Raw genomic sequence first — 24,150 nt, 5'->3', positions numbered from 1 at the left:
TTATAACTGAGCCATAATACATATTAGTAGTTTTCTGGGTAATTGTTATGTGCCTCATCCCTCAAGTGCTATTCATAGCCTCTACACTAAAGGCTAAGTTGCTTTAATTACGCAATAAGTGAAATAATCCCTTAAAAGGTCTGGCTCTGGATGTTTCAATGCCATCATGACACATTTTCTAAATAGAGACACAAAGGTTATACTTAAGCAGGTATAAAACATTCTTATGGAGACTAAGTGAATTTGAACTGATAATTCCACTTTAGGTACATGGTAAGATATATCATTATATTTATTTCTTGGTGATATAAATACCTCTATACTTATTTACAAAAAGACATTTACAAAACATTTTCCTCTAGGAAGAGGAACATAACAGAAAACAATGGAGATTTAAGTAAGAGATAAGAATAAACATTGAAAATTCATCTGAATAAAGCCTAAAAAATATCCTACTCTTAAAGGATCTCATGGCTGGATTCAGTCAAATTGTATACTAAAGATGTCCTATGAGAACAAAGATGACAGAAACGTCAGAAATGAGACTATCATAGACATACAGAATCAATGGGCTAAAAATATATTTGTTCTTTTTATTGTGAAACATTGATCACGTTTTAGACTTGGTAAGAATCTGTCTTGATTATGGAGATAGCACAAGGGAGTGACGATGGTGACTGGATCTTCATCTTTGAAGTAAAAGACAGCATATAGGAAAAATTCATACATAATTTCATTTTGTAACCAGCACTGGTAACTTGCAAGTTGAGGTACAAATAAGATCATGGTGGATGTGTTTATTTTTCTTACTTCAGATGCTTGTCAGTAATCAAACCTCAGTTCCTGTATACCTGAGATGTGTGGATCTGTATATGGAAATAGATACTGTATTGTGATTCAATAGCCAAATGGTGAAACAATGAATCTAAATCTTAGTTTTGTATGATAAATCTAACTAGGCTAAGTCTTGCTTTAATAAATAGCTAATTACAATTGATATGTGATTTGCATAATAAAATGCTAGTCTGCATTCTGTTCATCTTAAATTATCATACAATTACCTTCCTGATACATAGGTGTGTTTCTAAGGTGCTCAGGTAGCCTATTTGCTTCAGATGGTTAATGTTTCTTTCATATTGTGTTTTCAGTATTGGTTAGGGAAGTAAAAATTTTTCCATGATGAAGATCAAATCCAATGTCAAACCAACCCCTACGTGAATTATTAAGAAGAGGGCCAATTTTGAGTTAATAGTATTTGAAATAAGATTTATATTTCTGTGAGTGTATAAAGTTTTGCATATGGTGGCATTTTCAGAGTTTCATTTTTGCATCTTGCAAACTTCATAATGTAGATATTATATCTTGTAATATTTGCTGATTAATAGCAGAGGGAAGATAGATATTTTTTGTTCTTAAATTAGGATCCTATTTGTATATTAGTAACAATTGGTATGATTAGCTATTTTAAATAACCATTAAAATGTATATAGGATTATAAAAAAAATCCACGTTATCCCTATTCAAGCACTGATCAGAATGAAATCAGAATAAACTTTTGTTTCTAAAACCCTTTGAATTTGCTCTTTGTAGAAAATGGTTTCTGGAGGGTTCTTAGGGACTTGGATACTGTGGGTAGAGGTAGAAGGCAGTGGAATTTCTTTGCACTGTCAAAAGGGGCAGATGATAATATGGGTTTGAGGAACAGGGAATGATATTTGAAGAGACAATGAAAGTACATACCTCTCAGATCAAATAGAACTTTTGCAGTTTAATGATTTCTTTTATACCCTAAAAGACACTTACAATGTTGCTTTAGAACTTACAGTCCCAAGGACAAGACAGAACTTAACTCTGCAGATCTGTAATGTGACATGCAATTAATGCTCTATGAGCCGTTTGCCAGAAAAGAGTTCAATGGTCATCAGTTAAAATACTGTGATGATAATTTCAATTACTAGCTAATTTCTGGATTTGAGAATATACTTTATTTTTAAAGTATGATTACATTCCTTTCTGAGTCCTCATATGAACTGAGAGTGAAAATTTTTGGCATTTGACTCTTCAATAGGAGCGTTTTCATGGTAGGGAAACAAAAGTATGGAGCAGCTGAATGGAAAAACGTCATTTTTCAGGAGTGTTGTTTGGAAAAGATAAGCTAATGTTTAAAAGGGATATACTGGCAAATTAGCAAATAGCTCCCCTAATAATTTATTAGAGGCTTTATTACATTTCATCAAGAAGGAATCACTGAGGTCATTTTTTAAATGAAGCAGTCAAGTTGGCTTTCAAAGAAATCCAACACAAATAAATCTAAAGAATATTTCATCTCCTTGATCTTTTAGATCAGAATTGTGCCAACCTGCCTGAATAGCAGTGGGGTGGGCAGGACAGATGTCTGTAGAGGTACAAAAAGTTAGGTCAAGCTATAAGACTGACCCCAAATCCGGCATATTCCAAAACTTTTGAGGAATTAGAAAGATGAAAGGACATATTATATTGCATCAGCTTTGTTTCTTAATTGTATGTTTTTGTTCTGTTTAGTGTGATCACATTAAGAAAAAGAACTTCTTAATGTTAAGAATTGATTAACTTCTTTCCAAGAAACTGGTACAGTGACCTGAATATAGGTCCTTAATAAATTCTTATTATATAAGAAGTAATCCATTTGAAGGGTGCCTCAGTCAGTTAAGTGTGGGGCTCTTGGTTTTCGCTCAGGTCATGATCTCAGGCTGAGATTGAGCCCCAAGTTGGGATCCACACTGCGTGGAGTCTGCTGGGACTCTCGCTCCCTCTCCTTCTACCCCTCACCCCACTCATGTGGGCAAGTGCACATGTGCTCTCTCTCTGTCTCTCAAATAAATAAATAAATAATGAATGAATGAATGGATAAATAAATAAATAAATAAATATCTTTTAAAAATAATTAATCCATTTGAAATACGAAGATTTGTTGTTACAATTTCTATTTCACCCAGTTAGGTACGTAGAAAGAAAATGGGGTTTACTCAGGGATTAGTTCAGTAGCCATGGTGATATTTTCTCCTAATGTAGTGAATGGGTTGGAAGTTCACAGTTATTTGAAAAGTCTTCTGCCCTGGAGTTTTCTAAGGGTAATTTGTTGGCATTTTCAGTGAGAACACAAAGAACAGAGTGATATGCCTGAGCTTTTCCCTCCCACATTTACTTCTTTTTGAATATTATCATCTGTCGTCCTGGGATTCACTTTAGAACTAGCTAAGATGAGAAGTAGACACAGAGCTTGACAAACATACCACTTACAGATCAATCTTCACAGCTCTCTAAGTGAGGTGTAATCACTGTAAATCTTTTTTTGCAGTTGATTTATATTGTAATTAAGGCAGAGAAGAAGCACATACAAGGCCAAAAGTGGAAAAGTAGCACACATTTTTCATGGAAAGTTTTTCCCCCATAAGTCAGAGCACAAGAGAGTATTAGAAAAAAAATTACAAGGAACTAGTCACGCTCACTGACATGATATGGGAGGATGCTAAGTCATCTGTGTTTTCTGTTTAAATGTATATATTTCAGTTGATTAAAAAAGCACATGGTGAATTGATCTTGCAGCTTATAAAAGCAATATTTCAGCTTCGATGTTTTTTATTCTTTTTTTTAATCAAATTATCTCCCAAAGCATTTTGACTGAAGTTTATTAACAAGGCAATGCAGCTATTAATGCTCTGCAGTGCACTCTTGCAAAGTGAAGTAAGAGACATGACTTTTCCTATGCATACTGATCATACCTTCTGAAGGTCTAAAAGAACTAAAGATTGCATAGCTGAGTGGTTTTGAAGAAAGAAAATTGTTACTTTGTCTTTTTTTATGCAATGTTATTAGATTTTTGGCGGGGGAGCATTCATAAGAAACATTATATTGCTAGATTTTAACTGGTATTTCAAATATTATCAGATTTCCAAAAAAGTAAGTTAGAAATTCAGAGAGACCAAAGCAGCTACAGGCATTTATGCTGGGATAGAGGAGACTGGGAAAAGAACCATGCATGAACTTTAGGTGGATAACTAGGCTGACTTTCAGAAAATGTGGCGTTAATGTAATTCATATTAAGCAGGAAAGCAGTCACATTTTTGGCAACACATCAAATGATAAGGAGAAAATGATACTTTAACTTTGCATTTAACATAGTAATAATTTAAAAAGAGGACGACTAACCTAAGCCAATATATTTTAAAGGAGAAAAAATTTTCAGTCATATTCTAAAAAAAAAAAAAAGTCCATGTAAATCCCCCACTGAATGAATGTTCAAGCTCAGAGATCTTGCTAGACTCCTCAAAAAAAAGAAATCTGTGGGTAATAATAGGCCCTGGTTTTCTTTTCAAGAAACAAAGGCTGGTCTACTTAGAATTCAGCATGAGAAGTAACCTCTCCCCACATTAGTCCCGAAAATAAATTAGATCCTACTTCATTTTTTTCTGTTCCCATATTTACTGCTAATTTAACTGGCATAAATTTAATCCTCTGGGTGCTCTCCTTCTCAGAGGAAAATGTTTCTTCTGTGGAAAAACAAAATGTTCTGTGGTCAAAAATTTCATAACCACTGAATATCCAACCCCACTCTTTCAAGAGTTATAAAGCACAATATTTAAAAGCATATTAAATAGTCTCAGATATCCAAAATAAAAAATAAAAGAAAACTGGCTTAGTGTTCTAATATGCAGCATTTCAGAAATTCATTGTGCACCTGATCTTTTACTTGATCCCAGAGAATATATTATGGAGATCCCAGAGAATATATTATGGAGAAACTGTATTGGTGCAAAGAAAATAAATAAGTTAAAATGAGACTTGGTGCTTAGACTTCAACCTTTGCATAGACAGTGTAAATTACATTTCTCTTTCATTTATTCACTCAACAAACACTTATTTTCATTTGTTATGTTTAAGGCATCCTTTTTTGGTACAATGGCAGATACTGTGGTCAGAAGTGGAAAAATAGCATGCTACCGCCCCCTTCCCAACTCCTCTCCTTCCCCCCTCCACACTCTACCCCTTAAATTGTAATACAAAATACAGTTTGGCCTCAAGGAAGGTGGAAATAACAGTTTATCACAACACAGAATGTGATAGAGCCTCAGATAAGCTGCGGTTTTCAGGAGGGAAATGCCATTTCTAGTTGTGAATTCAGTGACATCTCACAAAAGAGGTGCCTTGTAATCTATGCCTTGAAAGATGAACCAGGAGACAGAAAAACATGGGATCTACTCAGGAACCACTGAATAGACAAGTGTTTCTGGGTGATAAAACTGAAAGAGTAAATTGGATCTATATTACTGAAGGTCTTGAATGGTGCAATTAATCATTCGTTTTACTCATCATTCTGTATCCTGAATTTGTTTTGATTGTTCTAAAAATATCATTTACACAAATGAAATAGACCTGCATTGCCATATATGCTCCAAAGTATATGCTGAGGGTTCTATAGATGATTCCAAAGCTGTTAGCAATAATTAAACCTCACAGTGATTGGTAAATGCTTGCTTCTAATGTATAAAATGATTAACAGTGATGTTATTTAAAAATCTCATGAGTTTTCTGATGTATACCATTTGTGAGTATGAACATAGTCCCAAAATTTGAAACTTAGTCAATTAGTCTAATTAATTTCAGACTGCTGACTAGCTAAAGTTTGACTTGGAAAACAAGCTTATGTTAGCCAACTTAGCACTGAATGCAGTGTAAGAATATTTACGTTTTCCTCTATATTGTATTTGAATTTCAACAATTTTTAAACCAATGTATTTCAGTTCACTATGAACTTCTGCTTCAGTAAAAACATTATTTGGAGTCCATGTGGCATAAAGTTATGAAGCATTTCAAAGGCCTAACCAAAGGAATATTTGCTAGGAAATGACCTGTATACGAAGGACCATGCATTCTAGAATTCTTACAAACCTGGATTTCTGTGTAGCAGATCCTATATAGTTTTGATATGACTGTATATTGTTTTTGTCATATTGGTGCAGCGTCATTCTGCATTTCTCACTTGACATCATATAGTGTGGGATGTTAAGAGCAAAAAAAGCTTAGGTTGCCTAGATAGTAGCTTAGTTGGGTTTGATTTTAAATTAAATTTAAATATTCTTAGTTTTTCACTCTTTTACACAGACTAAGATTAAATTATCTTTCTCTTGTTTTAGTTTAAAAAGCTTTAGGAAAACTGTCTCTTGTGCATAAAATAGCTTCATTCTGTGTCATTATGAACTACCTCTATGTTAAACTTGATGGTTAGAATAAGCATCAACAAAAAATCTCATAGTATTGTGCACTACTTTGTTGTTTTCACCATTAGAAATCTAAGATAACCTATTTCCAGTAATCCTCCTGTGCTCTGAGTGACTATCAGAGCCTCTCAAAGGATCCTTCTGAGGAGAGTGAACCTGACACTGATGATTAGTAACCTTGCAGGTGGATGGGTTTGGCTCCAAATTAGTTACAATCTCTAGAATTAGCCCCCAAAACCAAACCAAACCATTGTGAATTTGGAATTTGCTATTATTTCAGCAAGCCTAAAATAAGATATCCTTTTATATACACCATCTTTGCTTGAAATTTTCTTCATCCCAATTGCTTCCCAATGAATATTGAGGGAAAATATTATTTGAAATTTTTTTTAATTTTTTTATTTATTTATGATAGTCACAGAGAGAGAAAGAGAGAGAGGCAGAGACACAGGCAGAGGGAGAAGCAGGCTCCATGCACTGGGAGCCCGATGTGGGATTCGATTCCGGGTCTCCAGGATCGCGCCCTGGGCCAAAGGCAGGCACCAAACCGCTGCGCCACCCAGGGATCCCTTTTTTAAATTTTATTTTTATTTTTTTTATTTATTTATGATAGTCACAGAGAGAGAAAGAGAGAGAGGCAGAGACACAGGCAGAGGGAGAGGAAAATATTATTTGAAAAATATTAATTCAAGATATTAGGACTAAAAATATTAAGACTAAGAAAGGAGGATGCCTTTACATAGAAAATACAATAGATGCCCAATTTGCTTTTTTTTAGCTTTACTGAAGTATAATTGGCAACACTATAATATGTATATTTAAAGAATACAATGTAATGATTTCATGTACCTACATATTGTGAAAGGATTCCCACAATGGAGTCAATATATCTATTACCTTACAAATTTACCCTAGGGGTGAAAACACTTGTGTTCTACTTTCTTAGCCAATTTCAATTATGCAGTACAATATTATCAAATATAGTCACTATGTTTTAATTAAATCCTCAGACCTAATTCTTATAGCTCAAAGTTTGTGCCCATTTACTAACTTCTCCCATTTGCCCCATCCACACCCCGAACCACTTGGAAGCACAATGAGTTCCAATTGTAAACTTTTTTTTGATTCTACATATTGATGATACCATGCCATATTTGTTGTTCTCTGTATGGCTTATTTCACTCAGCACAATGCCCTTCAGATTCATCCATGTTTTTACAAATGGCAGGATTTTCCTCTTTTTAAAGACTGAATAATATTCCATTCCATAAATATATTGCATTTTCTTTTTTTATCTGTCTATGAACTTAGGTTGTTTGCATACTTTGGCAATTGTGAATAATGCTACAGTGAACATAGGAGTACAGATTCTCTGTGAGATGATGATCTAATTTCCTTCGGATACATACCCAGAAGTGGGATGGCTGGATCCTGTAGCAGTTCTACTTATCAAATTCTTGAGGAATCTCTATACTGTTTTCCATAATGGATATACCAGGTTACATTCTCATCAACACTGTGTAAGGATTCTCTTCTCTACACCCTCCTCAGTATTTGTTATCTCTTATGTCTTTGATGATTGACGGCCTGACAGGAGTGAAGTGATATCTCATTGTGGTTCTGATTTGCTTTTCCCTGGTGATTAGTGATATCGAGCACTTTTTATTTTTTTTAAGATATTATTTATTTATTCATTCATGAGACATACACAGAGAGAGGCAGAGACACAGGTGGAGGGAGAAGCAGGATCCCTGTGGAAGGGACTCGATCCCAGGAACCTGGGATCATGACCTGAGCAAAGGCAGATGCTCAACCACTGAGCCACCTAGGCGTTCCTCAAGCACCTTTTTATATACCTGTTGAATAACTGTATATCTTCTTTTGAAAAATATTTATTCAGGTCCTTTGAGCATTTTAAACTGGGTTATTTGCTTGTTTTTTGCCATTTTGTTAATATGAGTGCTTGTATATTTTGCATATTAACCTGTTATTGGATATGTGTGGTTTGCAAATATTTTCTCTCATCTTATAGTTTGCCTTTTCATTTTGTTGATGGTTTCCCTTTCTGAGCAGAAGATTTTTAGTCTGATGTAGTTCCAGTTGTTTGTTTTTGCTTTTGAGGTAAAATCTAAAAAAAATCATTGCCATGACCAATGTCAAGGGCTTTATCCTTTGTGCTTTCTTCTAGGAATTTTATGGTTTCAGGGCTTACATTCAAGTGCTTATTCCATTTTGAGTTTTTTCTTTGTGTGTGTGTGTGTGTGTGTGTGTGTGTGTGTGTGGTATAATATAGGAGTCCAGCTTTATTCTTTCCCATGCAGCTATACAGTTTTCTCAATACTGCTGAAGAAACTATCCTTTCCCATTGAATGTTCTTGGTTCCTTTGTCAAAAAGTAACCATATATGCGTGAGTATATTTTTGGGCTCTTAATTCTTTCCCAGTTATCTATGGGTTTGTTTTTATACCATACTGTTTTGATTATGGTATTTTTTTGATATTTTTGTAACATAGTTTGAAATCAGAAAGAATGATGCTTCAATGTTGTTCTTCTTTCATATGGTTGCTTTGGCTATTTGTGGTCTGTTGTGGTTCCAAGTGCATTTTAGGATAGTTTTTTCTATTTCTGTGAAAAATGACAGTAGAACTTTTTTTTTATCAAGGTTGCATTAAATCATTGCATTTGATCATTGAGGGTAGTATGGATAATTTAAGAATAACTCTTCCAATTAATGAACATGGAATATCTTTCCATTTATTTGTGTCTTCTTTAATTTCTTTCATCAGTGTTATAGTTCTCAGTGTACAGATCTTTGCTCCTTGGAAAATTTATTTCCAAGTTTTTTTTATTCTTTTCAGTGCTATTGTAAATGAGATTTTCTTATTTTTTTTTCTGATAGTTCATTGTTAGGGTACACAAACAACTGATTTTTGTGTATCGATTCTGTATCATGCAACTTTACTTAATTTGTTTTCGGTCTAAGGGATTTTTTTTTTTTTTGAGCCTGTAGGACTTTCTATTTAAAAGATCACATCATCAGCAAACAAGAAAACTTTACTTCTTGGGATGCCCAGGTAGCTGAGGGGTTGAGTGTCAGCCTTCGGCTCAAGGCGTGATCCCAGGATCTGGGATCAAATCCCACATCAGGGTCCCTGCCAGGAGCCTGCTTCTCCCTCTGCCTATGCCTCTGCCTCTCTCTCTGTGTCTCTCATGTATAAATAAATAAATCTTTAAAAAAAAAAGAGAAAATTTTACTTCTTCCTTTCTGATTTTGATGCATTTTATCTCTTTCCCTTTCCTCATTGCTGTGACTAAGTCTTCCAGCACTATGTTGAATAGAAGAGGTGAGAGTGGGCATCTTTGTCATGTTCCTGATGATAAGGGGAAAGTTTTCAATTTTTTACATTGAGTTCTATGTTGGCTGTGGGCTTGAAATATATGACCTTTATTGAGGCACATTCAATCTAATCCTAATTTGTTGTGAGTTTTTTTATCATAAAAGGATCTTGAATTTTGTTATATGTTTTCTCTGCATCTATTGAGGCAAAACATGATTTTTATCTTTCATTTTGTTAATGTGGTACATCATGTTGATGGATTTGTGTGTGTTGAGCCACCCTTACATCTCAGGAATAAATCCCTCTTGATTATGGTGGATGATCCTTTTAGAGTACTGTTGAATTCTGTTTGCTAATATTTTGTTGAGAATTTAGTATCTTTATTTATAACTGATATTAACCTGCAATTTTGTTTCTTGTAGTACTCTGGTCTGGCTTTGGTATCAGGTTAATGCTGGCATTGTACAAGTTTGGAAGTGCTGCTTCCTCTTCAGTCTTTTGGAAGAGTTTGAGAAGGACTGGTATAAATTCTTTAAAATTGTGTTTTGTAGTTTTCACTGTATAGGTCTTGCACTGAAGTATTTAATATTTTTATGATATTGTAAGGCAATGTTTTAACTTCAATATCCAATAATTGCTAGTTTATAGAAATATTTTGTATAGTAGTGTTGTATTATGCAAACTTGCTAACTACTTATTAGCTTCTTTGTTGATTTGACTGGGTTTTCTACACAGATAATGTTTTGTGCCAATCAAGATGTTTTACTTCTTTTCCAATCTGTATCTATTTTTTCTTGCATTATTACATTGATTGGAATGTCTAAGGCTATGTTGAATATGTCTTCAAGTGAGTTACTTCACATATAGTATAAAATCACACAATAATATTTCTTCTCTCTTGGCTTTCATGCTACTTATAGATATTTATAAACTATGCACTTTCTACTTATATATATTTATAAACTATGCACTGTATTGCTATACATTATTTGCTTAAACAGTCACACCATTTATACATGTTTTAAAAATAAGAAAAAATCTCATATGTTTCCTCAAGTAGTTACCATTTTTGGAAGTGTTTCTTTGAGTAGTTTCCTATTTTTATTTGGTATCATTTTTCCTCTGTCTAAAGAACTTCCTTTAATGTCTCTTAGAGTACAAATCTGCTGGTGATGGCTTTTTCAACTTCTATATGTCTGAAAAAGTCTTTCCTTTGGACTCTTTTAAAAGACATAACTGCGTATAAAATTCTAGGTTGCTTACCCAGACCACATTACTTTAAATATGTTACTCCACTGTCTTGATTTCAATCTGTTGTCAACCTTAGTTTTGTTCCTTTGTATGTAACATGTTTTTTCAATGTTGGGCTGGTTTTAAGATTTTCTCTTTGTCATTGGTTTTGTGCAATTTGATTATGATGTGTGTTAGTGTGGTTTTTTGCATTTCTTGAGGTCGTGGTCTGTTGAGATTCTTGTACCTTTTTGTTTACAGTTTGCATTAAATTTGGAAAAAAGTCATAATTTCTTTGACTATTTTTTTCTGTTCTCATCTCTTTCTCCTGTCCTTCAGGGAATCACATGTGACATATATTAAACTGCTTGAAGATATCTCATGGCTTACTGAAACTCTTTTCATGTTAAAAATTCTTTTTCTTTATCTTTCATTATAGTTTCTAAATATGCTTGATATTTTTATATTCCTATAAATAGTCTTGAGATTTATTTTGAGTTACAGTTAAGCTATTTGGGAATCAGTCTGATCCTTTTGAGTCTTGCTTTCAAGATCTGTTAGGTAGAGCCAGAGCTGTGTTGGTCTATAGTTAATTGATCCCCTATTGAGATAAGGGGTACTCTACCCAACTCTCCACAAATTAGGAGGTTTTCATTCTGTCTTATAGAAACACATCTTGGTTAACAACCAGATACCATAGCCACTAATATTTGGAGTAACTTCTCTTGGCCTAAGGTAGTTTTCTTATATGCATATATTGTTCAACTAACTACTCAAGGGGGAATCTCCTGTAAATTTCTAGAGTTCTCTGCAGGATACTCCGTCTTATGTGTTATACCTGCCTTGATTTCCTTGAACTCTAAGCTACATTCATTCAACTCTTGGAGTCTACAGAAGTCTGCCTCCATTTATTCCCCCTACTCCCAGCTTGTACTATGGTTTATAAACTCTCTCAAGATAGTAAGTTGAGACAATTTGTAGGCTTGTCTTGGATCACTAACCTTCACTGCTTGATTTGTCAAATGCCTCAAAAACCTTTGTGCCATATATTTTCTATGGCATTTGGCTATTTTATGCAAAAAGGTAAATATGAACTCTGTAACTTTATTTTGGCTGAAAGTAGAAGTATCAGTTGATTTCACTTACTTTAGATAATTTTTTCTGGTTTTCAACAGTTAAAATTATTCCAAGAAATTGGGTGATGTGAATGTGTGTGACTCTATTGTGGGATCCCTTTACAACCTTGGCTGGTAGAGTTTAGAAATGTGACCAATTTAATAGGTAAGGAGAAAGCTAAGAAAAATTTTCTATTAGTTATTCTAGGAAAAATTTGAAGATATACCATTTCAATGGCAGAATATTAAAGAAGAAAAATTAATCTATAGTACTGAAGCATATTTGTGGTCAACACAGAGTTTTAGACTTCTATAGCTGATACCTGTTCCTATGGTATAGTTGAATACCTTCCCCATAATTTCAATTACCAGCAATATCCTTTTGAGTCCTAAAATATTCTTTTTAGCCCAGGGGTCTTCCTGAGCTCAAGACTCATCACCTTACTATATATGCCTCTAGAATTTTCATTATCTTAAATGAGCCTCAATTCTCTATAATTTCAAACTTGAAATCAATCTCCATTAACACTTTTCCTTTCCTTCTGAATAACTTATCATGATGTTCTTATGCCTTTATGTGTTTGTAAATGATTTTACATTAAATTAGGGTAGTTTTTCTGTTCTCCATTACCTATAAAATGTTTCCTTGTTCCCAATATTCATAGACATTTTGGTACATACATTGGTTTAATTAACCATAAATAGTCTCACACCTTTTAGAACTATAAATTCCTGGTGTGCTTATGTCCCCATTGTCCCCTCTAGCTGTAACGTACTGAAGTGATTGTATTTGGGAGTCATTTCACCTTACTCTGTTATAATGTGCCTCACCATGTCGGCTCAGTCACCAAATTTATCTTTTTTCCTTAATTTCCACAATACAGACCAAATTGAAGGTTTTATGTATGGTAGCAGAAATCACTATGTGATTAGAGAAGGTGGGTAGTGGTAGATTACATCATTACAATTTAGAATACTAATTAAACATCTTTGTTCCTGACTATACTTTAGTTATTCCTGACAATCTGAGCTCTGGCCTTCCATCACATTGCCCCACTGTCTCACTCTGCTCTTGAGGAATTCTTTACTATTCCTTGCACACAATAATTGACAAATTATGAGGGTTTTGCTTATTGTTTTATCTTCTTGCACACCCTATCTCAAATTGCCTATGAAGTTTTTTTCTAATAGTTTAGCTATTGTTGATAATGCTGCTATAAACATTGGGGTGTTTGTACCCCTTCAGGTCTGTATTTTTGTACCATTTGGGTAAATACCTAATAGTGCAATTGCTAGATTATAGGGTGGTTCTATTTTTAACTTTTTGAGGAAACTTTGTATGTTTTCCAGAGTGGCAGCACCAGTTTTCATTCTCACAAAAAATACAAGAGGATTCCCCTTTCTTCATATCCTCACCAACACCTGTTATTTCTTGTGTTGTTATTTTTAGCCATTCTGACAAGTGTGAGGTGGTATCTCACTATGGTTTTGATTTGTATTTCACTGATGATGAATGATGTTGAGCATCTTTTCATGTACCTGTTAGCCATCTGGCTGTCTTCTTTGGAAAAATGTCTATTCATGTCTTCTCATTTCTTAACTGGATTATTTGGTTTTGGGTGTTGAGTTTGATAAGTTCTTTATAGATTTTGGATACTAACCCTTTATCAGATATGTCTAATAAAAATATTTTTCCAAAAAAATAAATAATTTTCTGCTTAGAGAAATTAGTTACTGTCCCTTATGCTAATTTTTCCTTGGCTTAAATTCTGAATACTGGAAAGGAGAAATGTGTGTTTAGAATCATTAAAATTTCTAAGTTATTGTTGATACTATGATGAAAATATATGACACATTATTTGTTATCAAAAGAGGTTGAGGGAAATCAAAAGCACTTGAATATACCTGAAATTCACAGCTGAAAATAATTTATTTATAGCTTTGTCTTAGAAAACTGTATTTTCTTGGAAAGAGCAACATAAGTCTATTTTTATCTACGAATAAAAGACAATATCAGAGTTGATAAAAAATTAGAGAAATTGATAAACATGATAATATAATGAGCTTAATGGTTTTGTGAACTGATTTCTCAATAAGTGAAAATTAAAATGAAAATATAACTAAAATGTAGCTGCAATATGATAAGTCCATTATTCATTAGTTGATTAAAAATATATGATGGAACCATTGTAATAAAGCAGAAAGACAATTGTTACATGGAGTAAGATATCTGATAAAATAGGAAAGTCTTCTGAATTAAGGAGTATTTCATGAGTTTTATACATATTAGTATGTAGTGGTACTACATTGTACAAGATTACAAAACTTAGCTGCAGCAAATCTGAGTTGATTTTAATAAATTAAGTATGTAACATATTTCATAGTATAAGCAGAAATTTAAAAGTTGCTACAAAATTGCAGGAAAATAGCTAAAGATTTTAGTACCAATTGTCTGCATAATTTGGATTTAGTGATATTTAAGTTTTTGTATAAATAAAAGAACTAGAAAAAGCACTCAGTACTTTCAAATCTTTAAGTAAAACTTTGAAGTTGAATGGCGAGTATCTTCATTAATCTATTAATCCATTAATAAATAGATTTTTTGGTTTAAACTTAATTTCTTCAGAGATTATTTACAAATACAATAAATTCATTTTAGAAATATTATTTAAAATAATTTAAATTTTAAAGTTAGCTTGTATAGTGTCATTTGAGACAAACAAAAATTAGTCAATGTATTAGAATTATCTGCTTGGGAATAAAAATGCTTTGCTCTATGGAACGTGTCAAAGTATCATTCTTTGAATTGTTGCCGGAATATAATGGTTCCTCGGTCCTGAAAGATGTACAACTAATGTACCTAAAAGCAGCTGTTAATAAGATGATTTACTATAGTTTGTAGTTTTTAATTCTTATTTTTGCTTTAGCACCTTTGTAAAACAAGCACATTCTTTTTCTTGTATAGATTTTTGTTGCTTCTACTGTGGGACAGTTATGCTTCTAAAAACTACAGCTTTGTTTTATCAGATGAAAAAAATAGTCTGTGAAACTGGATTTATTAATATGGCCAATAGCAATTGTTCTACAATCCAGTCCAGTCATAGATTCATTCTTTTTTTAGTTCATTAATACCTATGTAAACCTATGTTTGAAGGCAATTTATTGGTATATAATCTTACTGAAATTATTCTGTTTTGTGGGATTATCTGGGGGAATTATGGGACCATATCCTAACAGTTTAACTAATCACATTCAATATTTTCCATACCTATCAATTGACTTAGCTGGTAAAGCCACAGTGGTAATGGGCTTTAGCTCAAAACTACTACAGGCTTGATAGTTAGGCAGTAAATCATATTTCTTACAGAAAAAAAACCGTCTCATGTCTACAGATTTCATCAATATCTTGGGCCATTTGTCTTGCAGATACAGTCTAAGTGTGCCTTGTCACTGGCAAACTATAGCCTATCTTATTTAATAATAATATGACATGTTTATCCCATCACTGAACTTATCTTTGTTATCAAAATAATAACTGGCACTTGACCCAACTTAAAAATGATGAACAGAATGACCTTTTAGAAATGCTACCTTTAGTAACAAAAGAATAAAAAGCCCTTCATGGCTCACACACACCTAGATATTTTTCTCCTCTCTTGTAAAATAATCTAGTAACATAATCTTTCGCTGTTAATTTCTGCAGCCTTGAAATTCTTTTTTAAAATGGATTTCCTTATTTTTACTGAACTTTTTGTTATTGTATATTTACTTGTAAATAATGAGCTCATAAATAAATGCAAATTAGTAAGTTTTTTTACATTAGAATTTCTAGAAATGTGAATTCATAAGCTTCCTTTTATGTATCTCATCACTTTGGTTTATACAATTGGTTTTATACAATTTCTTGATTTTTTTCTAGCCTCAAGGGCAGACTGGAACCAGGAAAATTAATACACAAGAGATCTCCCAAATATTATTTTAAAAAATAAATTGTACTCTACTTGCCTTAAAAAATCCACTGCCTCCAGGGCGTATCTTGTAAAAGAATAGATTTCTTCAACTATGGCAAAATTATATCTGATATTGTTCTTAACACTGCCCTGATTTGTCTATTAATTAATTCAGCATCAGATTATTTCCTGGATACTATCTCAGATCATCCTTTGATAAACCTGCCCATTTTCTTCGTTAAGCATTTAAACAGAACCTATTAAATGTATGCCCAATCTAACACTCTATAGAGCATAATGCCAAACAAACCAGGAACCCTGAATGCAAGAATTTTAAAGACTCTTGCAGAAGATAAGTATATATCATATATACATGTTATAGTTATATGTCGAATGCCATATATACATACTTGACATATATGTCAACATAATAACATGCATTTTACTTTGCATTTGGCACTACTGGGAATGTGCAGCTGAATAAGGCATTGCTTTCAGCGTCCTAATCTAACTGGTGAAAGAAATTTAAGAATGTTAAGCTTTAATAAAAGCAGTTGCCATGAAAAAGGTATGAAAAAACAATCTCTGAATTACAGAAGCAAGAAAGATGTTCACATTCTTCATGTAAGAGTTGAGGGTATCAGAGAGAGGGAGGCAGTGATGGAGATGACTTCAAAGGAACATGATGCAGCATCAGACAATGCCCAGAAGAGAAAGAGACTTATCAAAGAGTATTTGTTTTGTAAAACAGAAAGAAGAAAAGAAGGAAAGGTGGAGGATGATGTTTTGTTGAATTCCCAAACCAGGATTTGTAGAGAGGTAAAAAAAGATAACTATGCTAGAAATCAAGGGCCACATCCAGTTAAAGACAAATGTTGTCCTTTGCTGTCTTTTATTATCTCTCAAATACTTTTTCTATCTCAATGAAATTACCTTATTTGAGGCCACTAGCTGTTGAAACTGGAGGGGTGTCCTAATCAGTGCCATCTCCTGTCATGAAACCTCTTCTCTACCTCCCCCTTCACTACCCACCTTACCTTCTACTTTCCACATATGAAAATAAGAAATCTTTCTAAACCTCAGATACTATCATTTCCCTCCTTTTACACTTATCAACCCCCAATCCCTTTCTTCTATCCAATATTTTCAGGATAAAGATCTTTTCATGGTACACAACTATTGCAAGATTGGCTATTGCTTCTCTGTACACTCACCTGTAGCTCTAGTTCAACTGAATTCTATGAGTCATATGAACATATTATAACTCCAGTAATATACAACCTTCTTTTAGATCTAGGTTTAGTACTTCCTTTGTCTTTTGGCTGAAAAGTTTTCCCACTTCTGTCTTTTACTTTGTCTTTGCATTTATCACACTATATTAACAATGCCTCTTGACTTGTCTTTTCTACCAGACTAGATTTTTCATAAGAGCAGGAACTGAATCTTCTTCATCTTTATATCTATAATGCATGCACATATATTTAATAAATATTTATTAAATTAATGAAAAGTTTCCTTCTTTTGTGTGTGTGTGCACCTACACACACACACACAACTTCCCCAGATCTTTGCTATGTCTCAGTATTTTCAGGAGTTTTAAAAACAATTTGTCTGTCTATAATGTGGTAAACTCATTATCTAATTTACTTATCTTGCATAATTTGTGTCATTTGAATTTGCTGATATTTATTTATTTATTTATTTATTTATTTATTTAGAGCACAGGTATGGGGGAGGGGCAGAGGGAGAGGGAGAGAGAGAGAGATATCTCAAGCCCAAAGCAGGGCTCAATCTCAGGACTCTGAGATCATCACCCGAGCCAAAATGAAGAGTCCAAAGTGCAACCAACTGAGCCATCCAGGTGCCCCTCTATTCTTTTTCCTAATAAAAGGTTTATATTATTACCATTTTTACCTATCTTTCTTTTATCCATTTGCTAGACACAGGCTCTTTATTTATTAGATTGTCCATTTTCTTCTCTAATGTATATTTAAAAGGTCTTTCATTTGTCTCCCTCTAGTACTAATTTACATATTTACCCATATTTGTTTTGTGACTTAGATATATCCTTTTACTTTTTTGTTTTTTAAAATTCTACAAACATTTTTAAATGAGAAAGATCAAGGAATAATCATGCATAATTTTCATTTAATAAAGTCAGATGTATGGCAGAGGCCTTTAAGGGCTCAGATACTGACCATCTATACATTTCTTTTCATGTGTGATGTTTACATGTGTGCATGATAAGTTTAAATGTATTCTGGTTTAATTTTTGGCAAATATTGAATGGATTATATAAATTTTTTTTTTTTTTTTTTTTTTTTTTTTATAAATTAATTTTTATTGGTGTTCAATTTACCAAAATACAGAATAACACCCAGTGCTCATCCCGTCAAGTGTCCCCCTCCGTGCCCGTCACCCATTCACCCCCACCCCCCGCCCTCGGATTATATAAATTTTATACAAAACTCAGAAGTACAGCATAAACTGTTTCATGTCATAATGACTTAATTTGGATAATATGTCATATTGTATAATATAAACAGCCATTTAGCTTAACAGATGCCATGACTGTGGAATGTTTTTCACAATAAGTCAAAATCAAATGCACAAAGCCTCCCACCCTCTGTATATGGGGGCTGTTTCAAAACACACTTAGGATGCTCCTGAGGAGGCTGTGAATTAGTACAATTCCAGGCTAAATTTTCAAATGCCAAAGTAAAATGCATATGTTATTTTGAGGCAATTATGCAGTCTACAATGGAACAAAATATAATTTGAAGACACACAAGTTCTTGGCTGTAATTGCAGACATTAGTGACCACCATCATAAATTTTTTTCTCATGGCTTTTAATAGTATATTCTTAATTTTTCCCCTAATTCTTGGTCTTCTTTCTTTCTCCTTTGATTATGACATGCTTCTCTCCAGCTAAACCTAGGAATTTCCTAAGGTACTTGCTATTGTTCCTCTGATTTTTTTTTATTCACTAACTTCCTCAGAATTACAAAATGTCTGGCTTTATGTCTTTATAGTCTGGCCACAAAACATGTTGTTATAGTCCTTATTGATCACTTATGTCCCAATAAGTATTTCAGTTGCTAAGAGATATATTGATATAGGTCCCATTCTCTTATTCAGTTATGTATAACCTTAAATGAGACTCTTCCCTTGAGATTAAGGCCCTACCAATTCTCCTTCCTTTTTCTTATTATTTTGGTTATCTTTAGCTTCAAAGTTTAGAGTCATGTTGTTGCTGGTCTTGAGTCCATTCAGTAAGTCAGTGTGACTATGCCTCTGAAATGTCCATCATTTCCCCCTTCTTCTTTATTTCCTTTGCTGTTACCCTAGTTTAGGATCTTGTAATTGTGGACCTACATTTTTAACAGTAGCTTCTCAGCTCCATTTCTCAAATATTTGCACTGAAAATCTAGTCTGGATGTGTTAGCTTTTAAAAATGCCACTTGTGTACTAGAACTCTCTTAAAATGACTATTCAGTACTAGTTGCTTCCAGTTTGTTCCTTTGCTTAACTTTTTTTTTTGTCTTCCACAATAGATTCACAACATATATTCATCTCTCTCTCTCATCCCAAACATAGGCACTCTGCAGCATCATGTTTCATTTACAGAGTATGGATTGGGAATCAGAAAATCTGGGATCTAAATCTGGTTCTACCAAATGCATGGTGTGTCACAGAGATGTTCTTTTAAGCTCTTTGAGAGTTAACATATCTGTAAAATGGGCATAGTAAAATCGTCCTTCTCAGGGTTATTTGTGATAGTCAAATTAAAATAAACACAAATTGGAAATGTAAAGTGGCATAGGAATATCAGCTAATGCAATGATGCTGGAACACACTAGTTACCCTCAGAAGTTATCTGCATTGATATAGTGCAGTTGCCTCTATTTCTTCACAAAACGACTGTGAAATACTACTAGCACAGCACTGTGAGATGAATACCTTCTTATTTATAATGTTTTGAAGAGTTTTTTTTTCCTTACTTAACTTTTATAAGATAGAGAAAGCATAAAAAGGGCATGAGAAAACTTTCCTGTAGGATCATTATTATTTAGAGTCTGTCAGAATAAATATTTCTAAAGAAGGATGGAAAGATAAAAGGGGAGAGGAGATTAAATAAGAGAAAGAAGTAGCTTGATACAGTAAAGATAACAATTCATAATCCAACATCATCCCTGGGTTTTGACTTTTGAATGAATCAGCTGGCTGAGAACTTTTTGATCCAAAACAGGGAAAGATGCCAGCTGGCAAATCTAAAGGCTAAATGCAGAGATCCTCCATTTCTATCAAAAGGTTTTAACAAGAAACATGCATTTAATTTATTACAGAAGAAGCAAGGAAGGATTTGATTACACAGTCTTGCCATATTTGCTGGAAATTATATGTTTGAAGGCCTATCACAGGAACATTTTAACATATATAAGGAATTTTGATTTCATGCTTTGCTCACTACACTTCAGATGTTTTTATTTATTTATCTATTTGCTTTTTGCATCTCAAATGATGTGATGTTAACCTACTAGTAAGATATAGGATCAAGCTCTGGAAAATGAAACTCTTGTTCAAAACAGTGTCAGCAATATCTATAGGCGCTTCTATCTGCAGAGGTGTGTGTCATGGCAAGTGATGAGAAATTTAAATGTAGTAAGTACAATTTGTGGATATTGAGGAGTCTTACACTCATTATTAACTAACTTTAGCCTATTAACTTAATCCTCAAATCAATTTTAACAACATTAGGATATTAGAATATTGGATGTCGTATTATAGGTTTGGTAAGAAATATGCCCAATGGAGTAAATCAGGATATAGGAGAATGCTGCACATTTCATAATTTTATACTAAGCAGTCAAGTTTTCATTCTGGTAGGTCATTTGATTCTCTGCAGGTGGCTATGCCTGCCTCTAAGGAGAGCGTCCTGAGTCACATGTTACACAAATGAAATGCGATTATCTTTGTGGGTAGCATTGTATGATTTGGAAAAAGTCTTTAGGTCTAATATAAAGATCCTTCAAATAAATCATCCAGCTAAGCTTCTGTGGCCCCAAACTCCTAATTTAAAAATGTTGATAAATGAAGTACCTCTTTAGTTAATAAATGAAGTATCTCTTTAGTTATCCTTTGTCAGCAACATTCATTTTAATGGAAAGTGAGTTTACAGGGTTACATGATTGAACTACTGAGCCAAGTCAGTGTTGGCAAATGATGGGCTAAATTATTGATGTTACACACTAATGAATTCTGATGAGAAATAAAACACAGACATTACGTTTCAAGTGGTTCATAATTATTTTTGTACTTTAAAAGCAATTTTATTCTTTTTCCAAATCATACTGGTTCTGTAAAACAAAAACATAGTTAGTGATTATACTAAAATTATTGAGTTTGTGGCAAAAAATGCTCTTGCAAATTTTCATTTCTGTGAAGATAATGTTATTCACACTAGGTTTCTGATTTCCTTATATACTTCTGGGAAAAGATAATTAAATTAAATGTCTAAATTTTAAAACCAGTGTCTTTAAATAAGATAATCTGCTTTGCAACCATGGTTAGCATTTCAATAGATGCATTTATAATCTATGATATGTCTATCAACACATTTACTAGAGCTGTGTTGAAATATCATAATTATTTCAGGTAATGACAAAGACAGAGGGACTTCTATGAAGCGGCTTTGTTTTAGTAAAGAAGCTGTCTCCAAATGTGTGATATAGAATGAAGTATGTACCATAAAATTCTAGATGTTTGACAAAATCAGGGCTTGGTGGCAATAACTGAAGTATGTTCATGTTCAGTAAGGCACACAAAGGCTTATACATTCCATGCTATAACTCCAGTGTCCTGTAATATTTCCTCAGAAATATATCCCAGATTGACTAATTGTGTGGCTCTGTGAGTTTCCTTCTTTCTAGTGGGGGGCTTCAAACAGGGCTCACTCTGCAGAGATCTTAAACTGATTTTTAGTTAAAAGGGACCAGAAGTAGAAATAATAGACAAGAAGTTAGCTCAGAGGTTCATTACTTGCTAGTCTTTGGGCAAGTCTTAGCTTCTCTACAGCTCAGTTACCAAACCCTCTAAAAAGGACAACTAGTCCTCATCTCCCATCAGAGATGGTTGTTATAATTCACAAATCAGATACGCATGAAGAAATCTGCTATGTAAATATAATGTAAATTTACTTATTATATTTCCATAAATCTAGATCATTTAGGGAGGCCATCAGAATTAGTTCAGAAAAAAATATGTTTTTACCAGCTGAGGGATAATGATGCAAAAGAAATGAATGGGAAGAGTTTTCAAGTCAATGTTTGGTCAACATGCTAGATTACTGTCCCCTTGAGATAATATGTGCAGATCCATACAAGAAAAAATGCCTAAAGGTAAAATTTCTTTTACTATGTTGGATTGAGATAGGAGATGCAAAGTAGTGTACCTTAGATCTCACTTCATGTACACTTTATATATATAAATACTAGGAGGTGTTTATCTTAACTCTATAATATCCTGTTCCCAAGTTAAAATTTACTGAGTCACTTTTTACATCTTCATTTTTTTCTCTTTATCTTTGATAGACTTGGTACCACTTGTGAATAAGTCTACTTCAAATCTTTTTTATATTTTAAAATCTTATCCTAATATTTTCTTCTTGTTATAACTGCTCTGTTCATTGTTCTATAATCTTGATACTCTTGGATGAAAAATCATGTGTCTGTATTAATCTCACATCAAAGCAGCATCATTATATAATGATGATGCTAAGTTGTATGAAAAATACCTACCTGATATGCTCCATTAGTCACTAATTTTCAAACTTAAAGTTCTGTCTTTGAAAAACTCCTCTCCCCCACACCACTGACATGGCTCTTCCACTTGAAAAATGTACTGTCTGTATAATGTGAATTTAAAAAAAATGCTGGGTATTATTTTGTTTAAGTCCAAGGGAAAAAAATCAGAACACATAAAAATTTATGTCTTTCTAATAAAATCAATCATAAATATGCTTACTTTGTTTCAAAATAAAAAGGGTTACACTCTGGTTTTAACATGCTATTTAGCAGAATAAAGAGAGAAGTTAATTTAATTGATGGAATTTAATATTGAAAAATGCTTTATTAACCTAAATTTATACCATTTTGATATATTGTGTGAAATGAGTATGTTTTCATACCTTAGATATCAGTATTTGAATTGAGGTTCTCCTTTGTTATCTTCAAGTGGAAGAAAGAGAGGTGATTTCAGTGCTACCATTGTTATCCCAGGCACTCATAGATTTTATCATAGAGAATCTTCTGTATTTTAAGAGGTGAAAGAGTCAGAAGACCAACACCATATGTGACAAAGAATTAAAGAATGAAAGTTTATGAACACAGAGACAACCACTCTTAGGGAAACAGGAGTATAAAGGAAGCTCTTAAACACATTCAATTAAAACATCTGGCAGTCAAGTCAACATATAAAATAAATAATATTGGCTGGGTCACATTAACAGTTAAGAAGAGCTTCACTTATTCATTTATTACACATCTTTATTAGGATGTTCCTAGGTGCTAGCCTAAGTTCCATATGCTAAATGCTAAGTTAGGGGCCCACTAGAAATATGGCCCTCATCACATCTTTCACCGTGTTTTGTATTCTTCCCTATATCAGCTCCAGGATCCGCCCACAAAGGCCCTCTAATTCTACCTGAAGGAAATACTCAGCTTCATGCCTCTCAAACTGTTAGTTCCATCATATGGATTAATCTTGCATGGATTTCTTTAACTCTGTTCAAAATATTTTCTAAAAAAAAAACAAAATATTTTCTAATTTCTCTTATAATTCCTTTCTTGACCCACATGATTAGAAGTGTGTGATTTATTTGAGAAATCTTTCAAGTACCTTTCAACTTGATTTCTGATAATTTCATTGTAGTCAGACAACATATTCCTCACTATTTCAATCTTTTAAATTTATTTAAACTTGATTTATGACTCAGGATATGGTATGTATTTGGAAATATTCCATATGCACTTTAAAATAATGTATATTCAGTTATTGTTGAATGGAATGTTCAATAAATGTCAATAAGGTCTAGTTGGTTGATAGTGTAGTTCAGTTCTTCCATGTTCTTACTGGTTTTCTGTCTGCATGTTCTATTAATTCCTATTAATAGACTATCAAAGAGGAATATCAAAGTCTGCATGTTCTATTAATTCCTATTAATAGAATATCAAAGAGAGGAATATCAAAGTCTCAAATTA

At 33.2% G+C, this 24,150-nt stretch overlaps 1 protein-coding gene across 1 annotated transcript in view; it reads right to left on the bottom strand.

Moving 5' to 3' along the window:
• CCDC178 (coiled-coil domain containing 178) overlaps positions 1-24,150 on the bottom strand; it is a 374,243-nt gene that overhangs the window by 921 nt on the left and 349,172 nt on the right. The gene's annotated exons all lie outside the window — the stretch shown is intronic.

The sequence above is a fragment of the Nyctereutes procyonoides genome, unplaced genomic scaffold, assembly GCF_905146905.1.
Source record: "Nyctereutes procyonoides isolate TBG_1078 unplaced genomic scaffold, NYPRO_anot_genome, whole genome shotgun sequence".
NCBI lineage: Eukaryota > Metazoa > Chordata > Mammalia > Carnivora > Canidae > Nyctereutes > Nyctereutes procyonoides.
Note: the sequence above shows the minus strand (reverse complement) of the source record. Positions and strands in the feature narration are given on the sequence as shown.